Raw genomic sequence first — 17,430 nt, forward strand, 5'->3', positions numbered from 1 at the left:
GGGTAGATCACCTGAGGTCAGAAGTTCAAGACCGGCCTGGTCAACATGGTGAAACCCTGTCTCTACTAAATATTCAAAAATTAGCCGGGCGTGGTGGTAGGTGCCTGTAATCCCAGCTACTCAGAAGGCTGAGGCAGGAGAATCGCTTGAACCCGGGAGGCAGAGGTTGCAGTGACCCGAGATCGTGCCACTGCGCTCCAACCTGGCAACAAGAGAGAAACTTCGTTCCCAAAAAAAATTTTTTTTGGATGATTGGATTATTTCCTAAAACATAAATAAATAAAATTTTAAAAAAAATATGTTCTCTTACAGGCTTTGTTTTTTCCTCCCGCGTGTAAGGTCCGAGTCTTCTCAGACAGGAAACAACGTTCCGCTAGGTTTATCCCTGCCGCCTCAGGTCTCTTCCCAGCTGGGTTCAGCCTTAGCCTATGCTGCAGAAATGTTTAAAGTTGAACATATAGAGAGGGAAATAATGGAAAGTGATGTGGAAATTTAAACAGCAGCTACATATAAATCTCAACACTGCTTAAAATATGTGTAAACGGTTCTAGGACTGCTCTGCACTGTTGTGAAAAGTTCATTCAGAAGTAAACGGTAGGGAAGGTGAAGAGGAGCCGAGCGCCAACTGGCGGAGAGAGGGAAAAGGCGGGCTGCCGTGAAGTGGAGGAAGAAAAACACAAAAGGGAGAGAGAGATTGAGGGCAAGGAAAAACATCCTTAAGATGGTTCGGATTTGGATGGACGGGATCGTAGAGTGAATCTAAGCGCCACATCTTTCCGTCGCTTCCTCTGGCCATGAGGGAAGAGAGGTGTCCCTAGGGAGGTAGGCTCGACCAGGAAGGAAACCTGGTTCGTTTTGCCCAGGCCGTACCCCTTCACGAGCGCCTCTCCGTTATTTCCGTCGTTCAACAGACCGGCTGAGCTCTTTGGAGTGATGCTGGGTTTTGGTTTGCGCTTCAAGAACCGCTGATACCGTAGCTTCTGAGGGAGTTGCAGGGATTTCCCGACTTCCTGAGTGCCTGTGTTGAGAATTAGAAGTGGGATCTACCGGCAGCTTGCATGACAGTGGAAACATCTAATTTTATTAGTTTTTGCTTGAAATGCAAAAGATGAGAAAGAAAGTTTCCGTTTGTTTGCTCCACATATATCTCTTAGAATAAAGCCAATCGAAAGCCAACTTCACCCTAAAGAAACTCTTCCTGGAGTTTGCAACGAGCTCCTTTACTCCTCACGTCCAGCTCTTGGCTCAGGACTCTGCAGAGCTGCACAGCGGCTGCAGCAAGACGAAGTCGCGGTACACCCGGTGTTAACTAAGAGTGCAGCCACCGTCTTCTTAGTCCTATTACAGGTGCAGAGGCAATATAAGTGAACCCCTCACAAGTCGAGTGGGCTGACCTCAGAATGAGTTTAGCGATGACTTGTGACCCCCTGGTAGATGGTGGACCGTTACAGCGTTTAGAAAGTGAGTAAAAGAAAGGATGCATACAGAAGCCGACACGCTTGCTTGGCTCCTGCAGATGGAGAGAGGTCGCTTTTCTGCCTTCTGGGTGTTTAGTAACTTATTTTTTTCCCCCTTTGTTGGCATGAAATAAAGCTGAAAATAAAAGCAGATTTTCTTTTAACAAGTTAGTATTAACATGCTTGCAGAGTATTTCCCTGTGGATTTCTGCTTAGTACTGTAACGCCAGAATCCGAAACTCTAAAAAGAGCTCTAATCTGGAGATATGGGTTGTTTCCTAGCTTAGAAGGAGATTATTTCCGGAGAGTAAGTACAATGAGGTAGAAAAGGATCCGTTGGGCTTGGGAGAATAAACGTTCATTACTTTTATGTATGAAAAACAACAAAATGAGCTTTCTCCTATACTGATCTTGGTTCCTGGAGTTCAGAATGTTAGCATCTCAGACCAGAAACTTCCTCAGAGGACCCAGAGAAGTACTTTTTACTTCCACCAAATTTCAGCTGAGGTGACTATCTTTTCATCATTTGCCCTGTGTTTGTAGTTAAATAGTAAGTTTCAAACTATGTGAGTCTCTAATGGAAAAAGTGACCACCAGCACATCAAATCGTCAACCACTGGCCGTGTAATCGTTTAGTGAAAGCTTGTAGGGCTTCTGCAACCTAGTTAGAGGGAGTTAGAAAAAGAAACAGAAAAGGACTTGAGGCTTTTAGCTTCCGATCTGAAATCAGACTTGGGCCGCACAGTTCTATGGTTCCTGATGATTTCATTTACAACTAGAAATCTGCTTTGTGGCCAGGAATACTACTTGCTTCCCTCGTGCGTGGTCCATGTTAGTAACTGGTGGACTGCTTAGAAAATATAAGTGGATAACCCTAAGCAGCAAATAGATTCAAAGGAATAAACACGAGTCACCTCTATGTATGACAGAAAAATGCCAACACAATTCACCTTGACAGACAGAAAATTTTAAAGTTGGGGAATATCGTGGACCGCTTCTTACTGGTGCCCGGGGAAGAAAAGAAAACCTGGAGGTACTGGGGATTGAACCCAGGACCTCGTGCATGCTAAGCACGCGCTCTACCACTGAGCTATACCCCCTCCGCAAAAGCTGCTTTTCAGGGAATACTTTCATGACTATTACTGTCTGAGTCTGGGCTCTGTCTTGACAATCTTTATGTTTCCAATTCCACTCTTAATTTCCTACAGGAAGCGTTTCCTGTCTTAGGACCCGCTACACCAAAAGAAAGGCAGCTTAGTAGTACAAATAAAGGCACTGTTCCTGATTTGTGGTCAGCCCAAGATCAACTCACCCTAAGGTGGGCTCCTCATCGCGTCAGATTTCCTGGAGCATACTTCCATTCAGTCATTTGAGTGTGTCCTGGCATACAATATTCTCTTGCAAATTTTCTGATTACAATATTCCGTGTTCTTTTGACTCTTGGAAGCATGTTAGTCTCACATAGTCAAAAAATAAAACTGACTCAAGTGTGTGTGAAAATACCCTAAAATTCAATACAAATAGACGCAAATTAAAACTGCATTGTGAAACAATAATGTAACCCCATTGAAATAACTGATTTAAGAAAATGCTTTACACAGTTCGTTGTTTAATTGTAAGCACAAAAAGAAGAGGAAAGAAATCTTAAACTCTATGTATGAGGGTTATTTTTTGTAGAGCTAAAGCTGTAGGAATTCTGAGATTTTGTGTGAATTTTAGGATTGGGAAAATGAGTGTGTGAGAGTGTGTGTGTTGTTGGAACCAGGCTGTCACTGTAAGAAAAAGAAGGTAAAGAATAGTCCTGTTGGTGTTAATGGGAATTGGAGGCATCAGTATGAAATTATACATAGCCGGGTGCAGTGGCTCGCGCTAGTAATCTCAACACTTCGGGAGGCTGAGACGTGTGGATCACTTCTTTCAGGTCAGAAATCGAAAACAGCCTGGCCAACATGGCAAAACCCCGTATCTACTAAAAAGACAAAACTTTGCCGGGTGTGGGGGCCGCGCCTGTAGTCCCAGCTATTCGGGAGGCTGAGGCAGGATAATCGCTTGAATTCGGGAGAAGGACGTTGCAGCGAGCCAAGATCGCGCCCCTGCACCCAGCCTGGGCGACTGAGTGAGACTCTGTCTCAAGAGAAAAAAGAAAAAAGAAAAAAAAAAGTACATTTTCCCTACAGATCTGTCTGCTAACTGGGCCTGGAAGAAATACCTGAGAAACAATGAGCAAGATAACTCTATATTTTGATTTTCAAATACCGTTCTCTACTAAAAGGAACCAGAGATACTAATAGAAAGTAGCTACCATTGTCAACTACACTGATTCCAGGACTGTGCCAGGAAAACTACAAGATGAACCTAAGATATCTTGCTGTGCCAGAATGATGGGGATGATTTAAAAGAACACAGAAGCGCAGGGATAGCTCGCACCTGTAATCCCAGCACTTCGGGAGACCGAGGCGGGCAGAGGTTAGGAGTTCCAGAACCACCTGGCCAACATGGTGAAGCTCCGTCTTTATTAAAAATACAAAAACTGGCCTGGCGTGGTGGTGCATGCCTCTAATCCCGGCTACTTGGGAAGCAGAGATAGGAGAATCGCTTGAACCCGGAGGCAGAGATTGCAGTGAGCCGAGATCGCACCACTGCACTCCAGCCTGGACAAGAGGGCAAGACCTGTCTCAATAAATAAATAAAAATAAAGTCCATGAGAAAAATAATAGTGTGTGTGTGTATTTAGGCGTAAAGAGAGAGGAGAATCATTGTGGCAAAATATCGGGAATTGCTAAATCTGAGTAACGTGTGTATAGTAGTTCTTTGTATTATTTTTGCAACTTTTCTGTAGGCTTGAAATAATTTCAAACCAAAAAGCTTTTTTAAAATTATCCCTTCGCAAGTTTCTTTTCCCTCTTCCTTCAAGGGCTGCACTCTTCTATCAAGTGTTAACGTAGGTGGATACTAAAACAGAAGGGTCAGTACCGCCTCGGGGGATTTAGGTGCAGGTGAGGAGGTGAGAAAGTGGAATTCCCAGCTATTAGAAATGAAGACCCAGGAGCGTGGGTCGCTGCCCGTCCTTACCCTCGCCAGCGCCTGGGCCAGCACCGTGATCTCGAAACTCAGCATGGATTTCGTCTTTGGGACTCTATTGCTACAGTTCTGACAGTCAAGAAATGACGGATGGAGAGAACGAGGACCGCCTGCGAAAAGAGCTGGAGAGGGAAGCAGGGACGCGGTGGGATGCGCAACCTACGGCGGCGGCGGCAAAGTCGGAGAAGAAGCGAAGTGGGCGAGCGCCCGAGGCTGCCAGAGGATCTGGGTGGGCCGGGAGGCGGAGTGCAGCCCGGAAGCCCATCTCCGCTGCGTTTCCTCGGTGTCCGCGATAAGCGAGAGGGCTCATTCCCTGTAGAAGTGAACTGAAAACACTTTCCCGCAAAATCTCTCTCGTTTTGCTTAAGGCAGTCGCGGCGTTGAGAATGCCTCGCAGCTCCTTTACTGACTCGGACACTGGGGATCACGGGTACAGGTTTTTGGTACAGGTGGGTGGTATTGGTGGCTTCCGAGGAAAGGACAGAGAAGTCGCCTATTTCCAATCCCTACTGTTCGCGAAGGAAGAGTGTTGAACCAGAAAGAGAGACCCTCCTGCTTAAGCCCCTTTGTTATAGGTAGGAAGAGTGTTCTTTGCTTTTGTTTCTGTTTTAGCTTGTCAAGCTTGGAATACAAGTCATGGAAAACAAGAAAGGTAGGGCAGTCCCAGTATATTTTAAACTTAAGAGGGTTTTCAGAAGGAGTATTACCTTGTTTTTACGGAATTCAGGGTGTCCAGATTTCAACCTACCTAGCAGAGGGAAGCTCTATGAGTCTAATATCTTGGCTTTCTTCTACATCAGCAAGCCTCTGAAATTCGGGTTCCTTTCTGGACAATACCACCTACACTTTTGCAGTGTGCTCCTATATTACTTACATCCAACTCGTGGAAGCATGAACAGTGGGAAAAGCCAAGGTTACCACATAAAAGGAGATCCTTACATGAGACAAGTGGAAATAAAGCAGCAGCTGAGGTGTGTGTGTAGAGGAAGAGACAAACGAGAAAACGTAGAAAGTGGATAGAGAATTTTTTCCAAGGAGGAAGAGGAATGGTCTACTCACAACAAGGAACTCTCTACTTACTGTTGTGAAGATACTTTTATTACATTTCATGCATACACTGGATTTTAACAACCAGAACCTTGGTAGAATTGGTGGGGGCTGAAGAGACAGCAGTACTCCCAACCCTGAGGGTTAGTCCCCACCCTGAAGGTGGAGAGAAAATGATTACTCTCTGTCATAGGGCTTAGGATCGTCCAAGCCTGGGTTTCAAATTGAAGGGCCCAAATAGCTTGAGAAAGCTCCAGGTATTTCAGCTCAAAAGAGTCTCTTGGTTCAAGAGAATTCCTGTGAGTTCTTCCAGAGGAAAATCAGTCTGTTGTGGGTGACATGAAAAGTTACCTAAAATATTCAAAAGGTCAAAGAAATGGTAAATGAAACCCCAGCCCTGACATAAGATGAATACAATACTCACTGGCTTTCCTAGGTTTGAGTTTTTGATTGAGAATAGGTAGGGAACTCCAGTACCAACTCTTCCTCCTCAGCAGGTACCTGACCCTGGGACCTTCTGAAACTTCTAGAGCAGTGCTTCGCAAACTTTAGCATCAGAGTCACTTGAGGGCTTATTCAAACACAGGAGGCTGAGCCCCATACTCAGCAGTTCTGATTCAACAGACCTAAGGTTGGCCTGAAATTTATTATTCTGCTTGCAGCACCCAAATCCCCCACCCTTTGCTCTCCTGTGCAGTGTCCACTGTGGCTAACATGCCACCGTTTGCCTGGAGAAAACCAATGGATATCAGGAAATTAAAGAAGAAAAACTATGAAACAAAAAGAAAATACATGGCATGTGTGTATTACCTTCCTCCAAAAAATGTATCTCAAAACAAACATATGATTGGTCTGGAGGCACACACATGGCCAGTCCTCAGCTAAGCAGATTTCTCCAGACAGTACCCCTCCTGAATGCTGGTTATAGATATTTTCACTGGACAAAAGAAGCAAGTAAGGTCATGTCAGCCTCATAGAGTGTATCTATCATGCCACCTGATAGGCTGGTGGGCTAGGAACAAACGTCATACTCTCTTGCCTCTCAAAGACACTTTAATTTAACAGGAAATACGTACAGAGAGAACAGTAGTTTTGAAATCATACATCACTGGAAACCCTAAAAGGTATCATGAGTGCATAGGATTTCTTGGGAGTTCCCTCTCCAAAAAAAGCAGATGTAATCAGATGGATCAAGAAAGAACATGAAATGTTTGTCTGGTTTTTCCCACGGCAGGAAGTGCCGAACATACCTGTGATCTACTTACCTTTTAGTCTGCATGTATTTTCCACTGTGACAGAAAATCTTTTCCTAGTTTTTTATATGGGGCCTCCGTTTGCTGTTACCAGAAGTTCCCAGGCAATATTTTATTGTAACGAGGAAAACGGAGTGACTGAGGAAATACAGGAATACAAATCAATCTTATGGAATATCAGTACGGAATGTTGATCCGTATTGGTTTCTGCTCCTCGCACGTTGAAGGCCTCTAATTCCCCTATAGTCTTCGTTCCGTTGTCCAGCGTCCTGCCACTCCCATCTCAAGCGGCTGGAGAGCCACAGCAGTCCTTGTCTCAGTACCGGATCACACTGGTGGCTGCGCTCTCTGCTCAGGTCGACAAGGAGAGACTGGTGGAGAAACCAGTGGACAGAGGCTTTCGCTCTCTTCTTTAACCCAGAAAACAAAAATAACTTTAAAAAACAAAATGCCTGCAGAGCGCTTTTCTTCCTTCTTCTCCTTTGTCTTGGCGTCTCTTTAATCATAGTACAAAATGGGAGCGAACGCGAGCCGCCTGTGAATGTGCACGCTTTTGTTTGGTTTCCAGAGACCCTGTTGCAATTCCGTTCTTCTTTCCGCCTTATTTCTTGTTCGTCTTCCTTCTGCTGTCGCAATCGCCTTAGGTAATGTCGAGGCTCACGGCATAGCCAGTGGAGATAGTTCGAGGCTGCGCTTTGGGCTACATTTTTACTGTCTATTTGTGCAGAAATAGGATAGAAAAATGTGAGAAGGCAGAAATCTGCTGCTTGAGAACTGCCAGAACAGAACCATCACTTGGAGGTGTCGGGGATCGAACCCGAGGCCTCATACATGCAAAGCATGCGCTCTACCACTGAGCTACACCCCCTTGCTTAAAGGCCTGTTCATAATAATTTCCAGGAGGTAATTTTCATTTCCTGAGACTCTCCGTGAGCATGCTGGTAGTAGTGGTCAGTATTATGGAGTGTGGAGAGCCATTCTGAGCAGGAGATACTTGGTACTAATGGGGGATACAGATTCTTTAGAATACTATGTAGGACTTGAAAAGAAAAACAAAAGATTAGAAAAGTGTCAGGTAATAACTACAAAAAGTTTCCATTGTGGTTTCAAGACATTGAGTTCTTCGGGTCTCCTTCTATTATGCTTGGCAAGAATCAAGTTCTGGTTTATGTTTCTTTTGATTTCTTCCAGATACCACACGAAGCCATTGAAATTCAGCCTTTTCCTGCCTAAAACGCTTCATAATTGTTGTTTGCTCAATAGGAATATTAAAGGTAAGATTGGTGGAGGAAAGCCACAATCAGAAGAAAACCTGAGAGTGATGCACTCAGCATGTTTTCATAAGGGTCCCTAGCTGGTGTGGCGTCTTACGCCTGTACTCACAAGTACTCCAGAGGGTGAGGCGGGAGGATGACTTGAGCTCAGGAGTTGGTGGTTGTAGGGAGCTATGATTGCGCCACTGCCCTCCAGCCTGGGCAAAAGAGAGGGAAGGGGAGGGGAGGGGAGGGGAGGGGAGGGGAGGGGAAGAGAGGAGGGAAGGGGATTCATAAGGCATGAATGAAAAACAGCTATAGGGTTGGAGAGAAGGGTTGAGTTATGAGAATAAGACCGAAGATAAATACCAACAGGATTGAAGAATGGTTTAAAAAAACAAAGTCTATTGCCAAACACAAGCAGGTGCAGAAAAGGGGAGAGGTTTTAACAGCTTTTAGGAATGGGAGATAGATTGGAAGATGGAGATGAGTTAGTTTGGCTCATACTAAATTTAAAGTATCTGTGGGGCACGTTTGTGAGGATGTTACATAGAGAACTCAGGCAATTAACTCCATCTCCAGCCTGGGATTTGTAAGCGTTAGTAGTAGTAGACACATTACATGGAGGATGGATAAAGACTAAAAAGTGTACTTTGAGATATGGAAATCAGAAACCTATTCGTGATATTTGTAGTCAACAAACAAGTTTGTTCCTAAGAAGTTATTGAATCTTGGGACTTATTGTGTGTCCTTTGAACTATATAAGAAGATGAGAAGAAAACCCATTTCTCAGCACCAAATTTCTAGTGACTATTAACTCTTTCTCATTCTGGTTTGCCCACATACGAGCCTTTGCCAATGTTAATAAAATAACATTGATGCCTTTAACAACTGGCAGATTGCAAGTTGTATGGCAGACTTGGCTTTTCAGTTGGCTAATGGGATTTCTAGAACAAAAATAGGAAACACTGAGTGATAGATTTCACTGAAGGAGAAACTAGAAAATTGTTATATACAAAATTGATGTGTATTCATGTGTGTTTGCCTGCCTAACTCTGTCTGTGTGTGCATGTAAATGATGGGAAGAATTATCTTGGCTCTTTGATGCTGTAAAAGCAATATTAGCACAGTTTGCAGAAACTCCTTCATCTTTATGTTATGTTACACCAAGAGAAACTTGGCCGTCTATTGGATTCTTGGGAATTCATAATAAGAAGGTTGCCTGATAAAAATAGGAGAATTTTAAATAATTAAGTATCTGTAGCTATTTTCAGGCTATCTACCAACAACATGTTTTTTGCATATAATCTGTAGGATGAGCTCATTTAACACAGCATTCTTCTGAGAAATTAAACATTTAATTTTGAAGACATACATACTCTGTTATACATACTCAATTTTGAAAACCTAAAAGTATGTAAAGTATATGTTTAAATCTGCACTGTCCAATATGGTTATCGTTAGCCACAATGGGTATTGAGTACTGAAAATTGTCCAGTCCAAGTTAAGATGTGTTGAAAGTGAGAAATATGTACCAGATTTCAAAGATGTAATTTTCTTTTTTTTCGTGGAGTCTCGCTTTGTCACCCAGACTGGAGCGCAGTGGGACAATCTTGGCTCACTGCAACCTCTGCCTGCCGGGTTCAAGCCGTTCTCCTGCCTCAGCCTCCTGAGTAGCTGGGACTACAGGCGTGTGTATTGCCCAGCTAATTTTTTTTTTTTTTTTTTTTTTTGTAGTTTTAGTACAGATGGGGTTTCACCGTGCTGGCCAGGCTGGTCTCAAACTCCTGACCACGTCATCTGCCCTTCTCAGCCTCCCAAAGTGCTGGGATTATAGGCAGGAGCCGCCGCGCCTGGCCAGATGTTGTATCATGTTTTAAACATAAAATATCTCACTGATAATTTTAAGATTGATTACTTGTTAAAACAATATTTAGGACATGCAAGGTGATTTACATATATTAGTAAAACTGGACATAAAAGATGGACACTGGGGACTACTAGAGGAGGAGGCGAGAAGGGGAAAGACTTGAAAAGCTAACTATTGGATACTATGCTGACTACCCGGGTGATGGGATTAATCCCACCCCAACCCCAGCATCATGCAATATACCCATGTAACAAACCTGGACATGTACCCCCTGAATCTAAAATAAAAGTTGAAATTATTATTATTAATGTTATTATTATTTTGAGACAGAGTCTTGCTCTGTCTCAGGCTAGAGTGCAGTGGCGCTATCTGGGCTCACTGCAAACTCCTCCTCCAGGTTTCAAGTGATTCTCCTATCTCAGACTCCCAAGTAGCTGAAATTACAAGCGCGTGCCACCACACCCAGCTGATTTTTGTATTTTTAGTAGAGATGGGGTTTCACCATGTTGGTCAGGCTGGTCTCGAACCCCTGACCTCAGGTGATCTGCCCACCTCGGCCTCCCAAAGCGCTGGAATTACAGGTATGACCCATTTTGCCTGGCTAAAAGTTGAAATTATTTAAAAATGATATAAAATAAGTATTGCCTGTTTATTTTTTAAATGTGACTACTAGAAAATTTAAAACTACAGAAGTGGCTCTCGTTTAAGATTTGTATTATGTTTTTAAAAAATTCTTTTTATCCCAGAAGCTAAAGTAGAAGACTTGTATAATCTTTTTTTTTTTTTTTTTTTTTTTTTTTTGAGACGGAGTCTTGCTCTGTCACCCAGGCTGGAGTGCAGTGGCCGGACCTCAGCTCACTGCAAGCTCTGCCTCCCGGGTTTACGCCATTCTCCTGCCTCAGCCTCCCGAGTAGCTGGAACTACAGGCGCCTGCCACCTCGCCCGGCTAGTTTTTTTTGTATTTTTTAGTAGAAACGGGGTTTCACCGTGTTAGCCAGGATGGTCTCGATCTCCTGACCTCGTGATCCGCCCGTCTCAGCCTCCGAAAGTGCTGGGATTACAGGCTTGAGCCACCACGCCCGGCCTAAGACTTGTATAATCTTTTGATTGGACAGCATTGTCTAGAGACAATGTTATCTATTTAGGTGCTGTTCTGGGAGAATCCCAGAGCCAAAGGACATGGAACATGGCCTGCCAGTAATTAGGTTTCACACCATGAGTGGACTTGACTAAATGCATTTCTATGCATGATCTCCTTAGACCTTTACAACATCCCATTTTACATAATCATTATTAGCCTCATTTTTAAGGTATTGAATGAGAGACAAATCATGCTTAGAATTACCCTAGGCCTTCGATTTCAACAAAATGTAAAGGAATCATTTCTGTGCTAGGAGGGAAAACATTTAATGCTATCATTTGTGTAATCAAATATTTCCTTTTTTTTTTTTTTAAATGACAGAGTCTTGCTCTTGTTGCCTAGGGTGGGGTGCAATGGTGCGATCTAGGCTCACTGCAACCTCTGCCTCCCGGGTTCAAGGGACTCTCCTGCTTCAGCCTCCTGAGTAGCTGGGATTACAGGCATCCACCACCACACCCGGCTAATTTATTATTATTATTATTATTATTATTATTATTATTTTGTATTTTTAGTAATGACAGGGTATCACCATGTTGGCTAGGCTGGTCTTAAACTTCTGATCTCAGGTGATCTACCTGCCTTGGCCTCCCAAAGTGCTGGGATTGCAGGAGTGAGCCACCACGCCCAGCCTATCAAATATTTCTTACTGAAATAAAACACAAGCTTCTGAGTTGAGAAAGCATCAGTGACTTAAAGGATAAAGTATCTGATTCCTAGTTCCTGTACAGTCAGTGTCCCCACCCTGAGGTTGCTTCTTATTTGGTACCAATTTTCCTTTCACAATTTGCTGCAGTTCTGATGTTGAAGTACTATAGATTATTGTCTCCTCACACAGCATGCAGGAGTAAGAGGAAAATAACACTGAAAATGAAACACCAATTTGAAAGAAGAAAAGATATTCAAATGAAAAAAAACAAAAAACAAAAAACCCCAGGATAAAAAAGGCCCATTATCTCAACACAGAATTTCAAGAGAGGAGTTGAAGTAAGAAAAGGAAAATGGGGCACATGCACCTGAGTCTTGACTTTCCTGCCCATTTGCTTTCATTTCCAGTATTCTAGAGCCCCTCATGAATGTTTGACAGAATAATTAATTTAGAAATACTTATTTTTGACCAGACACAGTGGCTCACACCTATAATTCCAGCACTTTGGGAGGCTGAGGCAGGCAGATCACGAGGTCAGGAGTTGGAGACCAGCCTGGCCAACATAGTGAAATCCCGTCTCTACTAAAAATACAAAAATTAGTCAGGCATGGTGGTGGATGCCTGTAATCCCAGCTGCTTGGGAGGCTGAGGCAGGAGAATTGCTTGTGCGGGGAGGTGGACGTTGCAGTGAGCTGAGATCGTTCCACTGCACTCTAGCCTGAGTGACATAGTAAGACTCCGTCTCCAAAAAAAAAAAAAAATACTTATTTTTATTCTTTCCTGGATACCAACAAAGAAATAACTTAAGATTTGGAAATTCTAGACAAGGGTTCCAGGCTGAAGAAATGTCCTGTCAGTAAGAAACTTAAACTATTCCTGTAATTAGGTCTGGTGTGGTGGTTCCCACCTATAATCCCAGCACGTTGGGAGGCAGAAGCCGGCAGGTTGCTTGAGCCCAGGATTTCAACAACAGCCGGGGGAACATAGTGAAGCCCAGTTTCCACAAAAAAAAGTACAAAAGAGAGACAGAGAAAGCCAGGCTTGTTGTTGCATTTCTGTAGTATCAGATCCTGCCTGACATGGGAGGATCGCTTGGGTCCAGGGAGGCTGAGGCTGCAGTGAGCTGTGATCATACCACTGCACTCCAGTATGGGTGACAGAGTGAGACCCTGCCTCAGAAAAACAAAACAAAACAAAACAAAAGTTATTTTTCCAGCAGTTTAACTGCAGAGCTATAGAGGTGACTCAAGATACAAACCAAAGGGTTTCTAATTGCAAAATGTTTCTTGAATATACCACCACCACCACATAGTTCTTCTTTTACAGGTTTCTTCACATTTCTTGTGATTTAAAACACCCCCACCCAACACACATAAATAACATCAAATCAGAAATGAATTGTAATTGCCACAGTCTACAGCATATTGGAATTTCTTAGATTTTAAAATCAGTAACTTTCTAGATTTAAGATTTTAAATAATTTACATGCCATCAGTTAACACTTCATGGAAGATTTCAGTGGAGAGAGTGATACAAATATACATACATATATATGTACATTACCTTTATGGAATTTTCAAAAAACAGCCAAAAAATTGGAGTTATATATAGACCTCTGGAATTGGTGTGCAAGTGTTGTATAAGGGAAAGACAACTATGCAAAAACCAAAAGACATCTGCCGAAACCCGGGATTGAGCCAGGGACCTTTGAGATCTTCAGTCTAACGCTCTCCCAACTGAGCTATTTCGGCTACCCTAGGTTTGTTTCATTAGTCTTTTCTTCAAAATATAAAAACTGCCATTTGTAAGGTCAGTGTATCTTCCAATGCCTAATTCTGTTGTCTTCAGTATCACCCGTCATTCACTCACCTTCCCGACAATCCAAAAATACAAGTTCTGCTGCAATTTATGTCCGAAAATAGGATCCAATTTTCCCCCGCAAAAGACGGGAAAGAAAAGGCGAGACAACCGGGCACGGTGACTCACGCCTGTAATCTCTGCACTTTGGGAGGCTGTGGTGGGTGGATCACTTGAGGTCAGGAGTTCAAGACCAGCCTGGCCAACGTGGTGAAACACACCCCACCTACAAAAAATATAAAAATTAGCCAGAAGTGGTGGCGCAGGCCTATAGTACCAGCTACTTCGGAGGCTGAGGCAGGAGAATCACTTGAACCAGGGAGTTCGAGGTTGCAGTGAGCTGAGATCGCACCACTGCACTCCAGCCTGGGCGACAGTGAGACTCCGTCTCTAAACAAAAAAAAAAAGAAAAAAGAAAAAGAAAAAAAGAAAAAGCGAGGAATAGGTCAGATCAGGAAGAAGCTCCCATGCTTGGTCACCATGGAAACACTGCTCAGAAAACTAAGGGAAATTATCTAAAACTAAAATGAAATTATCTAGACTTTTCCTTTTCTCTTCTTTTGGCTCTTTTTTGTTTTGTTTTCTGTCTTGTTCTTCAATGACACGCCAAAAAGGAACAGAAGATTATTGGACACGTTAACGTGGTAGTAGGTTTATAGCTTGCAACTGAAGAAATCCTGAGCAAGCCAATTCTTTTTCTCTGTTTTCGTCCTTTTACCAGTCTAGTGCTAACACATCCACCTTAGGTGGTACGGAGACCCAGGGAGTGGAAACGGCAAGCATATGTTTATTTTAGTGTGACCACGCAATATATATAATACATATAAATATATAAATTTAAAATTAAAAATAAAAATATATTATGATATAAATATTATATAACATAAAAATACATATATATAGAGAGAGAAGATTCCAGCGAGAGAAGGAGAGAAAGAGAGAGAGAGAGAGAGAAAGAGAGAGACAGTCCCACTCTGCCAGGCTGGAGTGCAGTGGCAATCTCCCCTCATTGCAACTTCCGCCTCCCGGCTCAATCAGTTCTCCCATCTCAGCCTAGAAATTCTTATATAACTTCAAAAGTGTGAGAACATTGGACTCCTCTTGTTAAATAACTTAGAAACAATTTCAGAGTTTACCGAATTTCTGAAACAATCCTCTCTGGAATGAGGAAATAACTACAGCCAACAACGACTTGCAAATTGAATTTTAATAAAACCGTCCCTATGTCTGGACAGTTTTCAAACTCGGTCTCCTATTCCGAGAGAGTCCAGGCTTTCTGTTAAAAAATTTAGATTCTCTTACAGGCTTTTTTTTTTTTTTTTTTTTGCTCTTCCTCTTGTAAGGCCTGAGCCTCCCCAGGCAGGAGACAACATTCCTCTAGGTTTATCCTCGCCGCCTGACGTCTCTCCCTAGCTGGGCGCAGCCTCAGCCTATGCTGCAGAAATGTTTGAAGTTGAGCATATAGAGAAGTGAAAAAAAGTGGAAAGTGATGTGGAAATTAAAACAGTGGCTACATATATAAATCTCAACACAGTGCTTAAAATGTGTGTAAATGGTTCTAGGAGTGCACTGTACTATTGTGAAAAGTTCATTCAGAAGTAAACGGGAGGGAAGGTGGAGAGGAGCCGAGTGCCAGCTGGTGGAGAGAGGGAAGAGACGGGGTGCGGTGAAGTGGAGAAAGAAACACAAAAAGGGAGAGGGGTAGAGGGCAAGGAAAAGCATCCTCAAGATTATTAGGACTTGGATGGACGGGATGGTAGAGTGAGCCTAAGCATGCTTCTCTCCGTCGCTTCCTCTGGATATGAGGGAAGAGAGGTTCCTTTTTGTCCCTAGGGAAGTAGGCTCGACTAGGAAGGAGACCTAGTTCGTTTTGTCCAGACTGCCACGGCTTCGCGAGCGCCTCGCCGCTCTTGCCGTCGCTCGATAGATAGTCTGGGCTCTTTGGGGGAGCACGTGATGTTGCGTTTTTTTGTTTGTGGTTACGGAACGGCTGATACTGTAGCTTCTGAGGGAGCTGCAGGGATTTCCCGATTTCCTGCGTGCCTGTGTTGAGAGTTAGAAGCGGGATCCGCCGACAGCTTCGAGACTGAGCACGACAGTGGAAACGTCTAATTTTATTAGGCTTTGCTTGAAATGCAAAAGATGAGAAAGAAAGTTCCCGTTCGTTTGCTCCACATATTTCCTTTAGAATGAAGCCGATAGAAAGTCAACTTCACCCTGAAGAAACTCCTCCTGGCGTTTGAAATGAGCTTCATTACTCCTCACGTCCACCTCTTGGCTCAAAAGGACTCTGCAGATTCGCACAGCGGCTACGGAAAGGCAAAGTCGCTGTACACCCGGTGTTAACTACGTGTGCAGCCACCATTTTCTTAGTCCTTTTACAGTTGCAGAGGTAATATAGGTGAATCCCTCACAAGTCGAGTGGGTTGACCTCAAAATTGACTTTAGCTATGGCTTGTGACCACCTGGCAGGTGGTGGACCATTACAGCGTTTAGAAAGTGAATAAAAGAAAGGATGCATAGGATGCCCACTCGCTTACTTGGCTTCTACAGATGCAGAGAGAGAGATCGCTTTTCTGCCTTCCGGGTGTTTAGTAACTTAATTTTTTATCTTTTGTTTAAATGAAATACAGCTGAAAATAAAAGGAAAATTCCTTTCAACGAGATAGTATTGAGATGCTTGCAGAGTATCCCCTCGTGGATTTCTGCTTAGCCCTGTGATACCAGCATCAGAAACTGTGCAAAGAGCTCTAATCTGGAGGTGTGGGTTGTTCAGTAGCTTAGAAAGAGGTTATTCCTGGAGAATAAGTGCAGCCAGTAGAAAAGGATCCATTGGGATTGGGAGAATAAAAGTTCATTCATTATTTTTATTTATGGAAAACAAGGAAATGAGCCTTACCCTATACTGGTCTTGGTCCCTGGAGTTCAGAGTGCTTGCATCTCAGGGCAGAAACTTCCTTAGAGGACCCAGAGAAGTATGTTCCCCCTACCAAATGTCAGCTGAAGTGACTGTGGTCTTTTTGTCATTTGTCATTATGTTTGCCACTTATTGTATGCTTGTAGTTAAATAGTTTACATTAAGTTTTAGAGTTTGTGGGTTTCTAATGGAAATAGTGACCACCAGCATATCAGGTCCTCAGCCACTGGCAGTGAAATCGTTTAGTGAAAGCTTGTAGGGCTTCTGCAACCTTGTTTAGAAGAAGAAACACAAGGTCAGGCATGGTAGCACACGCCTGTAATCCCAGCACTTCGGGAGGCTGAGGTGGATGGATCACCTGGGGTTGGGAGTTCGAGACTAGCCTGACCAAGAGGGAGAAACCTCCATCTCTACTAAAAATACAAAATTAGCCGGGCATGGTGGTGCATGCTTGTAATCCCAGCTACTCAGGAGGCTGAGGCAGGAGAATCACTTGAATCCAGGAGGCAGAGGTTGTGGTGAGCCAATATTGCACTATTGCACTCCAGCCTGGGCAACAAGAGCGAAATTCTGTCTCAAAAAAACCAAACAAACAAACACCACACACACAAAAGGACTTAAGCCACACAGTTCTGTGGTTTCTGATTATTTCATTTACAGCTAGAAATTGGCTGGATGGCCAGGAATAGTACTTGCTTCCATAGTGCGTGGTTCACCTTTGTGACTGCTGGGACTGCTTAGAAAGAATAGGTGGATAATCATAAGCAGCAAATAACCTTAAGTGAATGAACAAGAATTACCTCTCTGTATGAGAGAGAGAGATGTAGAGGTCAATTCAGATATCTTGACAAGGCAGGAAATTTTGGACAGCTGGGGAAGGTCATGGAGCTCTTCTTACAGTGCCACCA

The 17,430-nt window shown here is 43.3% G+C and overlaps 3 non-coding genes across 3 annotated transcripts; all 3 read right to left on the minus strand.

Annotated features, from left to right (window-relative positions):
* Positions 1-2,485: 2,485 nt before the first annotated feature.
* TRNAA-AGC (transfer RNA alanine (anticodon AGC)) lies at positions 2,486-2,557 on the minus strand. Its single transcript has one exon. It is a non-coding gene; the product is annotated as a tRNA-Ala (tRNA).
* A 5,077-nt stretch (positions 2,558-7,634) lies between these two features.
* Positions 7,635-7,706, minus strand: TRNAA-UGC (transfer RNA alanine (anticodon UGC)). Its single transcript has one exon. It is a non-coding gene; the product is annotated as a tRNA-Ala (tRNA).
* Positions 7,707-13,425: 5,719 nt separating this feature from the next.
* TRNAF-GAA (transfer RNA phenylalanine (anticodon GAA)) lies at positions 13,426-13,499 on the minus strand. Its single transcript has one exon. It is a non-coding gene; the product is annotated as a tRNA-Phe (tRNA).
* Positions 13,500-17,430: the final 3,931 nt, after the last annotated feature.

The sequence above is a fragment of the Chlorocebus sabaeus genome, chromosome 17, assembly GCF_047675955.1.
Source record: "Chlorocebus sabaeus isolate Y175 chromosome 17, mChlSab1.0.hap1, whole genome shotgun sequence".
Taxonomy (NCBI): domain Eukaryota; kingdom Metazoa; phylum Chordata; class Mammalia; order Primates; family Cercopithecidae; genus Chlorocebus; species Chlorocebus sabaeus.